Below are 16,202 nucleotides of genomic sequence, written 5' to 3'. Positions count from 1 at the left end.
AGAATGCTCTAGAAATGACCACAAGTAACTTTTTTGAAGTGAAACTTGCGCCTTTTGACCTTTACAGGAGTACGCACCCAGCCCTTTACATACAGAGCGTACAAATACGCAAGTTTTATGAACTGGAGGTGCGTACACGCAGGTAAGGCTAAGAGAAACTGCATAACCAGAGTTAATTGACTTTTGAAGGACTTTCTCTCTTTCTTGGAGTTTGACATGAGGAGCAGAGGTATGAGACTTGCCAAGGAGGATAGTATGACAGTTGATAGAGCCATACTAACTGTAGATAGTCATGGTGACAAATTTTTAGTGTAACACCATGTTTGATAACATTAAAGAACATAAGGCATTTAGATTGATGAGTTGAACTCTTTGTATTGTCTCTTATTTTAAGGAATTGAAGATTACTTAGCTCACGTAAAGGAACCTCAATTGAAATTGGGTGAACAGAGAAATATTTTTCTTGAAAAAACATGGGAAACTCATATAGTTCATCTACATGAATCGAAAGACACCCTTTGATGTATTAAATTTGTTGTTTTGTGTCAACTAGAAATCCAAAATGGCATTGGCAAGGATTATTCTTTCGATTTCTTTGGTGATCTAGTAAATAGGGCATGGGAAAAAATTCTTAATGACGAGAGACTTGAATTTAAGAAAGAAGCACATTCATTAAAGAGTAAGGTTCAACATAATTTAGAGAAAGAGGTCAACAATGCACTTAAGAGAGAAGCTATGATTATATTAACCAAAATGTTAATAAGAAGCATGGTGATCTAAATTATACTAAAAAAGGTAGGATAGGTTCTCAAAATATAAATTTGGGAACAATTCTCAAAACAACCTTATAAGGTTATAAAGGGGAAAAAATGAGGATTAAACCTAAGATATTCTTAAATCAATAAAATTGCTAAATAAGAAGTTAACTTTATTATTTAGACAATCCAGTAAAAAAAATTACCATAAAAATACTAATCGTTTAATTATATATTTTTGTACATTTTAATATATACTTTAGACCTTTTGTCAATGGACAATAGTTAGAGTGGTAGCTAGCTAATTTAAATCTCCCTTCACCTTTGAAAATTAAAATATCTTAATTTTGAGGCGAATAGTGACAACCATTGTAATTCAATCTATATTTTAAACTTCTTATTAATAAATTTAAATTATCAATTGAAATATAAATCTAATTTAACATTTATATAAATTAAATCTTAATTTAATAAATATTATATATATATTAATTTAATAAATAAAAAATGTTATAACCATTATTTATTAATTAGAAAGTAAAACGTAAATTTTAAATTAAAATGACCTATAAATATAAATTATATTATTAATTCAAAGTAAAACAATGATTTATAATCAACAAATTATGCATATGTAAAATAAATAAACAACATAAATTGTTTTGAATATATCAAATTTAATATATAATTTTACATATAATTTAATATATAATTCTTTATAAAATATACGATTCTCTTTCAGCGCCTACCATAGATATTATTTTGTCGGGTATGGAGATACAAAGGACTAATTGAACGGGCCTCCAAATATCCCGTCAACCACTTATAATTAGAAATTAGAAATCACTTATAATTTAATTAGAAATTAGTAATTGTACACTCTTTCTTCCTTTTCTTTCTTATATTTTTTTGGGGTAAGCGTTACTTTGGGTTTATTTTTCTTAAGAAGTTCATTCGGCTAGTTGGCTTTCCCCTCACTCCATAAGTACGAGGTTTTACGAAATACATATTTATTAATTCCCTTGATGCATTTGATAGAAATAGTTAGGGGAGAAGATATGGTATAAATTAGTAGGAATGTTTAGAATTTTTTGAGAGTTCATTATATTCAGTGCATGCTGCTGAGAAAAAGATTGACAGTGAGTTCAGAATGGAGCATAGATACAAACGTCAAACACATGATCTTACCTTCACCTTAACTGTTAGCCATGTAATCATCAAGCGAACAGTCTCTTTAAAATTATAAAGAGAGAGGTACTCTGGGGACTGGTTCAATTCATTTATTGTTGAGGTTTTGTGGATTTTCCGTTGACATGCCGAATTTGCAGAAGGAGAGAAATGAGAATTCTGCCACAATGCAATCATGGCTTCCACGCGGAATGTGTTGATAAATGGTTTGTCTCCCATTCTTCCTGCCTTATTTGTAGACATTGCCTAAATCTCAATACTGGAAACAAAAAATCAGAAGGGACCGCGGTTCGTCAAGCAACCGAATCAAACAATGAGTCCCACGGATTCCAGTCATGTGGTTAGAGTTGTTTCTCCACATATGCCGCTGTTACTACTCCTCCACTGTTGCCAAACCCATTGTCGCTTTCTGAAAATGAAAGCCGAGTTATTTATATACATTTAGGTTTAAGCAAAAATTATATTTGCGGAAGAAGATCGAAATTTCTCAACACACCGGCAATGTGTGGTGCTGTAATTGCAGTTATAATTAGATATTGGTGTCTGCATATATTTAGCAGTTCTGAGATGGGCATCTAGGATAAAATGTGAACAGAATTGAAAAGAAGTTATAATTAGATATTGGTGTCTACATATATTTGGCAGTTCTGAGATGGGCATCTAAGATAAAATGTGAACAGAATTGAAAAGAAGGAGATGTAGCTCTCACGTGTGGCCTGCACCTGGAGACTACACTCACAAAATAGAGAGATCACTCTCGTACACTCTGTTGCAATCAATGAAAAGATTACATCATTAAATACAACTCTAGAAATCAGGAAGTTGCAATCACACTCCTAAACTTTAGGAACAAATCCTAAACTAAGGAGATATGTTACAACTATGTAACCATTTCTCCATTAATACAAAATAATATTAATTATTTTCAACTCCCCCCCTTAATGGAGAAAGGGTTCCCCTAAACTCCTAACATCCCTCTAAACAATTCAAATTTCACTCGTGCAAGAGGCTTTGTAAAAATATCAGCCACATTGTCACAAGTTTTACAATATTCAACAGCAATTCTTTTTTACTGTATTTTCTCTCTAACAAAATGGAACTGAGTGTCTATATGTTTGGTGTTTTTGTGAAACACTGGATTGTATGCCAATTTAATGGTGCTCTGGTTGTCGCTTTTGATGGAAGTGGGATTCTTCTGTTCTTTTTCTGCATCTTTGAGAAGCCTTCTCAACCAGATCGTTTCACACGTTGCTGCACATAATGTTTGATACTCAGCTTCACACGAAGACAAAGCTACAGTACTCTGCTTCTTGCTGCTCCATGCTATGACCCCGGATCCTATGTTTAATGCGTACCCTATGATGGACCTCCGATCATCCAAGTTACCTGCCCAATCTGAATCTGAAAAACCTGTTAGAGTAACATCAGATACGTCAGTGTATAAAATACCATAATTAGCAGTACCACAAAGATACCTCAACACGCTTTTCGCTGCTACCCAGTGACTTTCAAGTGGTTTCGACATGAATTGGCTCAACACACTAACAGAGTATGCCAAGTCAGGTCTGGTTGTTGTAAGATATACCAAGCTGCCAACCAGCTGACTGTACATTGTAGCATCAACCTCTTTAGTGCCATCGTCACTGCTCAACTTCAGATTCTGCTGCAAAGGTGTCGCTGCTAATCTACACTGATTCATACCAAACTTTTCCAACAGATTTCTGGAATACTTCCCTTGGGTAAGAAAAGTTTGCCCAGTATCTCTGCATACTTCTAATCCCAGACAGTAATGAAGGCTTCCGAGATCTTTCATCTCAAAAACTTGTGCCATAAGCCTTTTGATTCCTCTGATTAAATCATCTGCATCTCCTGTTATAATCATGTCATCCACATACAAAGAAATCAAAATAATCTGCCCCTGATTATTGTACTTGGTATACAAATTTGGGTCATTTAAACTTCTATGGAAGCCATGCTCTAAAAAGAAAGAATCAACCTTTTCGTACCAAGACCTGGGTGCTTGCTTTAAACCATATAAAGCCTTTTTCAATCTGCAAACAAGATGTTCCTACCCCTACTTTACAAATCCTTCTGGCTGTACTAAGTAAATTTCCTCTTTTAAATCACCATTTAAAAATGCAGATTTAACATCATGCTGGTGTAATCCCCAATTACATTTAGTAGCTAAAGCAATAAGCATTCTGATTGTATTTAACTTTGCTACAGGTGCAAAAGTATCATCAAAATCTATACCTTCCTACTGTGAATATCCTTTTGCAACCAGCCTAGCTTTTAATTTCTCTATACTTCCATCTACATTCATTTTTGGTTTAAACAACCATTTACATCCTATGGGTGTTTTATTCTTAGGCAGCTCAACTAAATCCCAAGTATCATTTCTAAAAATTGATTCCATTTCTTCATTCATTGCAGCCCTCCACTCCTTAAATTGACTAGCTTCTCTGTAATTAGTGGGTTCTACAATGTTCAAAAACTTTGACATCAAAGCATAGTCTCTCAATTTTAATGGTAATTGAGTCTTCCTACCTGATCTCCTTGGTAGGGGACTTACCTCAAATTTGTTTTCTTCTGCTACAACTGGGCTTGCATTATCACCTTCTTGTTGTTCTTCCTTTTTCTCTTCTTTCTGCTCCTGCTCTCTTTCATCCTCGTTGCTTTCCTCCAACAATAATGGAATGTGCCAATCATCACCAATGTCATCTTTCCCTTCCTGTACCTGTTCATGAAACACTACATCCCCGCTTGCAAATGTCTTATGAGTCTCAGGATTGAACAATTTATATGCTTTAAATTATGTACCATAACCAACAAAGATGCATCTAACTGCTTTAGGGTCTAATTTCTTCCTATCATCTTTAGGTATATGGGCAAATGCTTTTGACCCAAATACTCTTAGATGGTTCACTGTTGGTTTAAATCCATATAGAGCTTCAAAAGGGGTTTTGAAGCCAAGATACCTGGTAGGACTTCTATTCTTTAAATATACAGCAGTGTTGATAGCCTCTGCCCAAAAACTATTAGACAGACCCTTACCTTGTAGCATGCTCCTTGTGCACTCCACCAAGGTTCTGTTTTTGCCCTCTGCAACTCCATTTTGCTGTGGTGTGTGTGGCACTGTATACTGCTGAACAATCCCGTGAGATTTGCAGAATTTCATGAATTCCCTTAGCTTGTATTCTCCCCCTTGATCAGATCGGAGAATTTTTATACTCTTACCAAACTGTTTTTCCACCAAGGTTTTAAATTCTATAAAGCACTGGAAAGTCTGACTTTTCTTGTTCAAAAAATAAACCCATGAATATCTAGTGCAGTCATCAGTAAATAACAGAAAATAATATGCTCCTCCTAGCGACCTTGTCTGCATAGGTCCGCATACATCAGTGTGCACTAGTTCTAAAATATTTGTTTCCTTCCTCCTATCATGCACAGGAAACTGTTCTCTATGCATTTTTCCTAAGGCACAACCATCACAATTTAACTGAATATTACGAAAGATAGGGAGCCCCTCAACCATACCTTTCTTCTGCAATAACATGAGGTCCTGCAAATTCAAGTGACCGAACCTCTGATGCCAAAGTTGTTTGGCTGTCGATCCTCCTGCAACCATGGCTTGCTTTGGTATACTTTTTGCATCCAGTGTGTATAGGCTTCCAACTCGCATGCCTGTTGCAACTATTTCATTCCTGCAATCCTTTATCACACAATGAGTCTTGAAGAACTCGACTTGCATATCTTGATCAGCCATCATGGATACAAATATCAGATTTTGCTTAATTCTAAGTACATATAAAACATTTTTAAGGTGACTAATTTTTCCATTTGGTAACTTGACTGAAATCACCCCATAACCTTTAATCTCATATCCACTATCATCTCCTAGGTATATTTTTGATCCATTTATATTTTCTTCAAGACTATCAAAAAATTCCTTTTTACCTGTCATGTGAGAGGATGCTCCGGAATCGACATACCAAATATCATCCTCATTAGATGCTGAAAGGGAATCGTCGACTGTGAACAGTGGAAATTCATGACTGAAGTCTTTATCTTCTTCTTCAACAAAGTATCCTCTGTGCTTTGCATTTGCCTGCTTCCTCTTTGCATCATCAGCCTGCTTCTTATAACATTCACTTTGTATATGACCCTTCTTTCCACAATAATAACATTACTTTTCAGAATGATTTGCAAGCATACCTTTATGTGAATGTAAATTCTTATGTGATGTTCCTCCTTTCTGCTTTGATTTCTGTTGTGACTGCTTTCCTTTGAATGATCGTCGTTTCACCATCAGCGCGAGATCATCACTCTGGGGGTTCAAGTTTTGCCGCCGTTCCTCCTCTTACTGCAAGATCCCTGTGAGATCATCAAATGTGGGCGCTTTCTCCCTTGCCGACAATCCAGTGATGAACGTTTGAAATTCATCTCGCATCCTGTTCAGTGTGATTGCGACAAGATCAGAGTCAGATACCATCACTCTGATGTTTCCCAATCCGTCTTCCACATCTTTGATTCGCACAATAAATGCAACAACAGTCTCCTTTTCGTTCATCCTCATCGAAAATAGCTTGCTTTTAAGTGCCAAGACTCAGCTTGTGTTCTGGGTCTGATACAAATTTTGATAGTCGTGTAGATCTCTGCGGACGTTTTACAGTCTCTGATGTGCGCAATAACGTTGTCCTTCACAGACATCTTCAACAAAACTTTCGCCTTGTTCTCTCGTTTATCCTAGTCTTGCTCCTGTGGCCCTGCGTTCGGCTTCTGCTCATCACCTGTAACTATGGACCAAGCATTTGCACCCTCAAGCAAGGTCTGGATCTTAAACTTCCAATTCGTGAAGTTAGATCCATCAAGTTTACCAGACTCGTGAAGGTAAGATTCCATCTTATTACTCATTCTAACCAAATCTACAAAATGAATCTACCCAACAACAAAAAACGATACCTGTCAGATCGATCTGTCACTTCTGCCACCGATCTACAGTGTCTGGCAATCCCGCTCCAATGAGCAAATGCGGCATTTTCAATACAGCCGAAGAATTGATCAGATCAAAATTGATCTCATCTGCCTCTCCCAGATAGATCTGCAACTTTGTCGATCTGTACCCCTTGCAAACCGCCAAACGAAGTTGAGGCTTCCCGCAGATCCCCTTGAAGGAAGATTGATGTGTCCCCGTGTGTATCGGCATTTTCCTGAGCGAAAAATACGCGGCAATTAGAAATTGCTTAGAGTAAATTTGTTGGCGCGATTAATCCATAAAATTCCACGCCAATCGGGTGTTCTGGTGCTCTAGTGCGATCAATCCCCAAACAGTCACACTAATTCCGCCTCTTGGCGCTACTGTCAGCGCGCCAATTCCTTTCTACTCAGAGAGAAAAAAAATAAAAAATAAAAAATAAAAAAAATCCTGAGTCCGAGCCAGGTGTTCTGCAGTCCACCTGCTCAATTGAGCACAGAGCTCTTGTGTACACGCAGCCACAAAGGCACTTTAAGCCACACAGGAAATTCTACCACACATGCAAGCTAGCTACAAAGACACTTCGACCACAAAGGTGATAAAAGATCAGGCTCACCCAATCTGAGCTCTGATACCAGGATAAAATGTGAACAAAATTGAAAAGAAGGAGATGTAGCTCTCAGGTGTGGCCTGCACCTAGAGACTACACTCACAAAACAGAGAGATCACTCTCGTACACTCTATTGCAATCAATGAAAAGATTACATCATTAAATACAACTCTGGAAATCAAGAAGTTGCAACCACACTCCTAAACTCTAGGAACAAATCTTAAACTAAGGAGATATGTTACAACTATGTAACCATTTCTCCATTAATACAAAATAATATTAATTATTTTCAACTATCTATTGTGAGATGGGCTTTCAGTGTAACTTAATTTCATGCTACGTTCTGACTCCCTTCACTGAAGTCGCCTGCAATGCACTTGTGAATGGTGGGGATTGCGCTAAAGCTTTCAACTCTCCACTAATTTAGAGGGAACAGTGAGACTGAAAATTCTTTGGCTTATATGACAAATTTGCATAGCAGGTAGAATTGGCGGCCTTTGTGGAATCATTAGCGTGGTGCTTTAGTCGATTCATGCAGCAAAACCTGAACAACGAATGATGTTGTAGGGGTTCAGATTAAAATGATGGTCCCAACAAAAAGTGGATGAATGAAGGATTATTGAACATCGTCCTTGCTAAAAGATTAATTTCACTACGGGCATCATTATGGCCACTATACATGTTGGGAATCTTTTATAATATTGTCTCGTTGCTATTAGTTAACTTTCATGATATTAAGCTCTCAGCACTCCAGTACGCACACAGCTCGCTTCCGCCTCCCTTGTAGTCTTGGCAATTCCTCCTTCATTGTATCGGTCACTGTAGAGTTGAGTGAGCATGCTGGGGGTTCGGAGACAGTCGGTTCAAGAGTTCCTCACCACCAGCGGATGGAAAACCAGAATGTTCCCTCGACGAATGTGACTTCATAGAGACGGGACATTGGGGGCTTTGCTATTCAGGATTCGCCCACTCTTGCTGGCCCGAGCGCTCCTGCAGCAGAAGAACTTGCAAGAAAAGAGGGTCAATCCATGGAGTTTGAAGAACCAGATCATTATGGGTGCCGCATTATTGAAGAGCAGCCTCCAACACAGCATGAAGACTGAACAGGTTTGCGTTTTTTTGGTTTTGTTCAAATGATGAAAGTAGTTGTTCAATCCTCTCAGGATACAAGGTCATCTTATGTTTGTAGCTCCCAATATCAAGTTTTTTCAACTTTTTGAGGGCCGGTTTCCCCTGCGTGGGTGGCATTTCCCTGTCTGTTGGTTACTGTCTTGGCTAAGGTGGTTTACAAGTCAGATTTTGGTCACTGTCCGGACACTAAGTCTTTCGTTATGGATTTCAGTTATTCCAAGTCCTGAAGCTAGTCTTTATGTAAGTCCTCGGGACAGTTTGTCAAACGTTTTTTGTCAGTATGCCGTTTCATGGGCTAGAACTCTCGAGGCCTTTGCCTCGCTGTAAGCATATTTTGTATCAATATAGAAGTAGACCAATTCAAAAAAAAAAAAAAAAGAGTAAAAGTTTCATGATATTTAATTTTATGATATTTTCCAAGTTTGTAATTGATTTTGGTTCTAGAATTTATTAATTCATAACATTTCATTTTCAGAACACGTGCTAATTAAACAATCTTTAAAACCTTTCTTTCCAGAAAATTAAGTTGTCCTAAGCCATCTTTCTTTTGGCCAAAAAAAATCGCAGCAACCCAAAAGAAAACCAGAACAAACACAAAAAGAGAAATGATATACAACTACATGAATTTATAGGTGCAAAGTGAATTATTTTGTTTTCCTTCTGATCTCCTACTCTTACCGTGTTGCGCCTCATAATATTATTAATCCCTGCCTCCGGCATAGCAGGGACTATAGCGTTCGATACAACGTTGACTGACAATTAAACACTTCTTTGACCAAACATTTCGCTTGCATACAAATATTTAACCAAAGTTTTTGCTGGCAATTTGGCTGCATCAAAATTTTAAGCAAAGTTTTCAAATCGACCTCTTATTGGAAGCTTCATGTTTCTCGAGGCAACTTTAGATATACAAAGTGCTTTTATCCAAAGTTCATTTCCTAAATGCAGAGCATTTCTTCTTTGTCTATTTTGTTATATTCAAACTGACTTTCGCTTCTTGTATGGTACCACTGCCATTTTCTTGGATGCCACCTGTTCTTGTTACCCTAAATTCTGTCACAACTCTTTGATGCCACATGTTCTCATTGTGTATTCATCCAGAGAAACTGGTTGGTAAAGGAGACAAACACATGTAAAGGAGGCTATTGTAGGTAAATGAGACAGAAGACTATTACAGGTAAATGAGACAGAAAGCTATTGTAGGGAAGGTTATCTCTAAAGCTCACGTCTGTAGTCAGGCACACTTCAAATGCCAAAGTTCTCCACTTCGCAAGTGAGGTTTCTGGTTTTTCCCCTGCCAAATTTCTCCAGTTCGCAAGTAAGGTTTCTTTCCTGTTTTCAATCTGCAAGATGTAGACTTAAACAACTCATAGTAGACTTAAACAAGTCATAAAATACATAGTCATTCAATTTCTTAGATTAACAGAACATTTATATGGAAAAATAGAGATTTGAAAACCCTTAGACTCCAACTTCATCTGCATTAATTAGTTTCAGGTATTTGTTCACATAGATATTTTGCAATACAAAAATGCATACCAAATTGCAAAATGAGGTACTCTTATGAGGTTGTAAATAATATGTGCCTATTGCTCTGCTTAATGTAGCGACTGGTCCATTGGTCCATGACCCGCTCTTGTGCATGTGACCACCATTCCGCTAGCTGCAAGGGATCTACCTGCAGAGGATCATGGAGAACCTGTTAATTGTGACCGATAGAGAACAAAATGCTTCAAAACCTTTTAAAGCATAAATTTAGCACCATGGCTTCAAGGTGAACTTACCAAAACCTTAATAAAAAACTCAACGAGAAATGCATCCATTTCATTCTTTAATTTCCTCTGCTTTAAATGCATGATTTTTTTTTCTTTAACTGTTTCTATTTACTACAGGCGATATTAATGATATTGAACATGAAAACCTTACTCAAAAACTCAACGGTAAATGCCTCATTTAGTATTCTCAAGATCTTTAAGGTCTCTGGGAAATTTAAGATAGCAGATAAAGCATTTTGACACTCATTAAACTCAGCCATGCCCCAGCCCAAGACTGATGTCCTTTATGATATTCAAATATCAGTGAACAACATCCTATCTGTTACACTGCCTATAGTGCCAATAAGTCAACATAGAGGAAAACATCTAACCCTCAGCGTCCTGATTGACAAGGGGCCCAAAAAGCTATTGTTAACTTAAAAGCCCACCAACAAACCTAAAAGTATGTCAGTGTGGAACAAGGTCTAATGTGTTTAAAACAAATTTAACAATATCGTCAGACATATGAACAATATTGAGAACTACGCCTTAGTGGGTTATCATTGCGTTTGATCAGGGCATACCTCTGGCATATTCAACTGAAGATTTGGCAAGTTTCCTAAGAAGTTATTCCCGCCGATCGCAAAAGCCCTCGCCAAATGTGGTTTTGGATAAAGAAAAGTTGTGTATAAAGAAAAGCTGTGTGTGTGGACGGGTTCGGAGAAGTATGATGATTGGATGATTGTTGCACTAATCTGAATTGGATCCATAAAAAGCTGTCAAAGAACCATGACTGTATCAGGTTGGGAAAAACATCAAAGAATTCCAAAACAGCGATAAAAAACACCCTAAACCAGTGGCAATGGCAGCCAGCATGGAACGACGAGGACCTCGGCCAAAACACACTCACTGAGGCCCATGGAGACTGTGCGGGAGGCTGAATTAGCCCCTGGGAGCCCCGGATTGGGAAAAGGAGGTGAATTTTGATGTGTGATCGCACTAAGAGGGTGAATAGGGCCGAAATGGAGTAGCCCCGAGCGCTTTGTCACAAGGAGAGCTGGAGAACTGCAGGCGAAAGGCAAAAAGCGCTAAAAGGACAAAGGCGGGGCCCGTGCTCTAGAAACTGGCGGTATTGATCGGGGTGCACTCAAACGGTAAGTGGTTTTGGATGGAAGCGGAGCGATCCCACTCAACGATCGACGCATGGCAACTGAAGGAGAGAGAAAATCATCGTTGATCGCGCACTAATGGTCAAGCAAGTCAACCGCGCAAAACGTGCGTATGGCATTGGATCTGGGGGACCCAAATCGAATGGCTGAGATTGCGCTCGATGGAGAAGCAGATTCGACGAGGGAAATGATCCACGATTTAGAAGGATTTGAGGTCTGTTTTGACTACCACAATGGAGGAATAACTCGTTCCATGATGTAACCGAAGAAACGAACCGATGAAGCAGGTTGGAGCCGTTTAGAGGAGGACATGTGGCCACTCCCTGAGCGCTGATGATGACACTGAACAGGGAACTTCAAGTGCAGCTGCAGAAGGTGATTCGACAGAGGCGGAAGAGGAACCAAATAGGCATGGAAACAAATGGCTTCAAAGCCATCAACAGAGACAGAATACACAGTCGGAGTCAGTCAAACACAGGGACAGAGAACCCCAAGAGACAGAGAGAGACCAGAGTCCCGAGAGGAGGATGGTACATAGAGAAGAACATAGTGAAGCAAAAGCAGAAGAAGACAGAGGGCTAAGCTGACCAAAAGCAGCATCGAGCACCAGAAGAGCTTGAAAGATTCAATCCATCCCAAAGAGGAACTGTCCGGACTGAGCACCACATTGGGCTCTTTCCATTGTAGACCAGAAGGTCACAGAGCTGGTAGGAAAACAAAGTCTGTGCACTCCAGTGGCTTGGGGAATCCAAGGACCACCCTACCAAGCAAGCCTGCTTCAGGAGAACTCACATTGAGTCCCTGTGTTGTAATTATCTGTTTAAGACACAATAAAACAAGGCCACCATTGAAAGTTGGACCGGAGATGTAGCCCTAGAGAATAGGGTGAACTCCTTATTAATTTCTTGTGTTCTTGTATTTTCTTACTGTATTTCTTTATTGTCTTTCCATTTAAATGTCTTTGTATTGGCAATCTGATCGATACGTTGCTTACATAACACAGAACACACACCAGCACATGAGTCTGTAGTAGCTTTATTCAATAAATCTTTAACTGAGGTCACTCATAGGGTGATTATCAGATCAAGTGGTATCAGAGCTTTAAGCTGTAAGGTTAGAAAAGCTTGTGTTGGTTTAGCTGTGAATGCTCACTAGATCAAAGCTCAAATTAGGAGAAGGAGAGTTGATGGAAACTAATCCTGAAATTGGGAGAGTCTATCCTCAAAAGGCAATGTCAAAGGAAGGTTCTGTGGGGCCAGACCCTCAATTCATAGAAAGTTTCCTAGCTATAAAGTCTATGGTAGACGAAATGTACAAGGACTTTAGAAAGCATAAGGTTGAAGATTCATCAGGTTCTAAACAGGATAAAGAAGAAGATAAGTCTCACTTCCATGACCACTCCAAAGGAAAATGGAAAGAGGAAAGCTTTCTCACACCTCCTAATAGCTCTGTGCATAATAAGAAAGCATCTTTGATCAAGCTAGATGTTAAATTTTATTTTCCTATATATGATGGAGAGCGAAACGCTGAAAAGTTGGACAATTGGATTAGACAAATTGATGTGTATTGCAAGGTACAAAACATAGACTCAGACAAGAGTAAGATTCAGCTGGCAAGCCTACGCTTAGGAGGCACTGCCTTGGTTTGGTGGGAAGGCAGAACCCAAGCTGATATGAAAATACATGGTAAGACCATCTCTGTCTGGAGTGAATTTGTTGCTGCAATCAAAAAGCAGTTCTATCCATTGGCCTACATGCAACAAGCCATGATGAGTTGGCAAACTCTTCGACAGTTGAAAGGGCAAAGTGTGCAAGGGTATACTCAAGAATTCAGAAAGAGAGCATTGATGTTGGGTATCTCATTAGACTCACCAGAGACTCTTTTGAAGTACATTGGTGGTCTACATAGCTACATGAGGCATACCATCCTCATGTTTAATCCCACTAGTATAGATGAGGTATCTGTACAAGCTACTCATCTAGAAGCTAGAGGAAAGAATGGAAATCTAGAAGTTGGGGGACCATCCCAACCCACTGTAAGCAAGAGAAAGGAGAAAAGAAAGCAGAAGTGGAAAGAAAGGAAGGCTAACACTGCACAGAAAAGCAAAGCTTCATGCACTCACTATAAAAAGGATGGGCATGATGATGAGCATTGTTGGATTTTGCATCCAGAGTTGAGACCTGAGAAGTCCAAGGGCAGGAAGAAGAAGACTGTTGCAGCTATTCAGAAAGATTTGGGGTCAGACTCAGGAGATGAAACAACTCTAGCAGCCACAGGTATAAAAGGTAAGAATTCTGAAGCATCTACTAGTAATTCTGCCCGATCTGTTATTGATGAAGAAAATGAGAGAAAAAGACATGAGATTTTTCATATTCGAGTTATTTCCAAAAATCAAAAGATTGATACTTTGTTTGATAGTGGCTCACGAGTAAATCTAATTTCTGAAGCAATTGTAAAGAAATTGGGATTAGCAACTACATCTCACAAGAAACCATACCCATTATGATGGTTGAATGATAAAGCACAACTACAAGTGACTAGACAGTGCAAACTCAAGTTTTCTTTTGGGTCAACATTTGTAGATGAGGTTGAGTTAGACATAATTCCTTTGGATATATGTGGAATTGTTTTAGGAAGTCCTCACTTGTATGATAGAAAGACTATTTTCTATAGAGTCGAGAACAAGTATCTGCTTGTTAAAGATGGAATCAAATACTTTGTAAGAGCTCATAAGCTCAAGAATAATTATACTCTCATAAACTCAGGGCGGATGAAAAGAATGATAAATTCATGCAGACAATTCTTATTGATGGTTGTAAAACAAAAGAAACCTGATAAACCAATGTATTTGAGGGCTGTAATGCTGAACAACAAGTTGATTTAGAAAATATTGTTTCAGAGTATGATGTCTTATTTTAAGAACCTAAAGGTCTGCCACCCAAAAAGGGAATAGTACATGATATTATTTTGCAGCAAGATGTTCCATTGCCTAACATTGGGATGTACATGTTATCTGCTTTAGAGAATGCTGAAATCAAGAAGTAGGTGCAAGAGTTGCTGGAGAAAGGGTTCATCAGGCCTAGCACATCACCATGTGGGTCACCAATCGTTTTGGTGAGAAAGAAAGATGGCTCGTGGAGAATGTGCATTGACTACCGAGCACTGAATAAGATAACAATAAAAAATTGTTATCCCCTTCCTCGCATAGATGATCTTTAGATCAATTAAAAGAAGTTGTTTATTTCACCAAGATGGATTTACATAGTGGATACCATCAGGTCAAAGTTGTAGAGAAAGATGCATGGAAGACTGCTTTCAAAACAAAGCAGGGATTGTATGAATGACTGGTTATGCCTTTTGGCTTGACCAATGCTACTGCTACTTTCATGAAATTAATGAATGATGTACTCAGACCTTTTCTTGATGATTTTTTTATTGTGTACCTGGATGACATTATGATTTTTAGTAAAACATGGGAAGAACATTTAAAGCATGTTAAGCAGACATTAGATGTTTGGAAAAGAGAAAAAATTTATGTTAAACTCTCAAAATGTGAATTTGGAAAAACATCTCTAAACTACTTGGATCATATAGTAGGGGGAGGTGAATTGAAAATAGACCCCTCTAAAGTGGCAGTCATTGTGAACTGGCCTAAACCCAGGTCTGCTACAGAAGTGAGAAGTTTCTTAGGAGCAGCACAATATTGGAGGAAGTTCATTTCTAACTTTTCCTCAATTGCAACTCACTTACATGCTTTAACAAGATTGAATAAGGTGTTTCAACGGGGAGGCAAACATCAGAAAGCCTTCGACACCTTGAAAGAAAAGATTAGTACAACACCTGTACTAGCACTGCCTGATCTGCAAAGACCATTTGAGATCCGAACTGATGCCAGTGACTATGCCATGGGAGCAGTGTTGACACAGCACGATAAACCCATATGTTATCATTCTGAGGCTTTTAATCCTGTAGTAGTTAACTATCCTACATATGATAAAGAATTGTATACATTAGTTCAGAGTGTGAAAAAGTGGAAACATTACTTAATGGGCAAAGAGACAGTAATACATACTGATCATCAACCACTTCAATATCTACACTCCCAAATTAAGTTGCAGCAATCAAGACATTACAGATGGATGGGTTTTCTACAAAAATTTCATTTATTCATCAAATATAAAAAGGGCATACATAACAAGGTTGTAGACATGTTATCTAGACCCATTATAAATGCAACTACCATACTTAAGCATAATTCCGTACTACATGAAAGCTACATAGAACAATATGCTCAGGATATGGACTTTAAAGATGTATATGCAACTTTGAGTCAAGGAAAAAGAGTAGAAGAATTGGACTATCACATGAAGGACCGACTCTTATACCATTCTGTGAAACTATGCATTCCACAAATTAAGAGAGTAAAGATAATTAGGGAAGCACACACTTCTCTGATATCAGGTCACTTTGGGGTAAGTAAAAAAGTTGCACAACTGCAAAGATTTTGTTATTGGCCGAAAATGAATGAGACAGTTTCTAGATATGTAAGAGGGTGTGCTATGTGTGCTAAAAGCAAGCCCAGCAATAGAAAACTAGGCTTGTACACTCCATTTCCCGTTC

The sequence above is a fragment of the Pinus tabuliformis genome, chromosome 8, assembly GCF_031772625.1.
Source record: "Pinus tabuliformis cultivar Carrire ecotype Pingquan chromosome 8, CPIR1, whole genome shotgun sequence".
Classification (NCBI taxonomy): Eukaryota; Viridiplantae; Streptophyta; class Pinopsida; order Pinales; family Pinaceae; genus Pinus; species Pinus tabuliformis.
Note: the sequence above shows the minus strand (reverse complement) of the source record.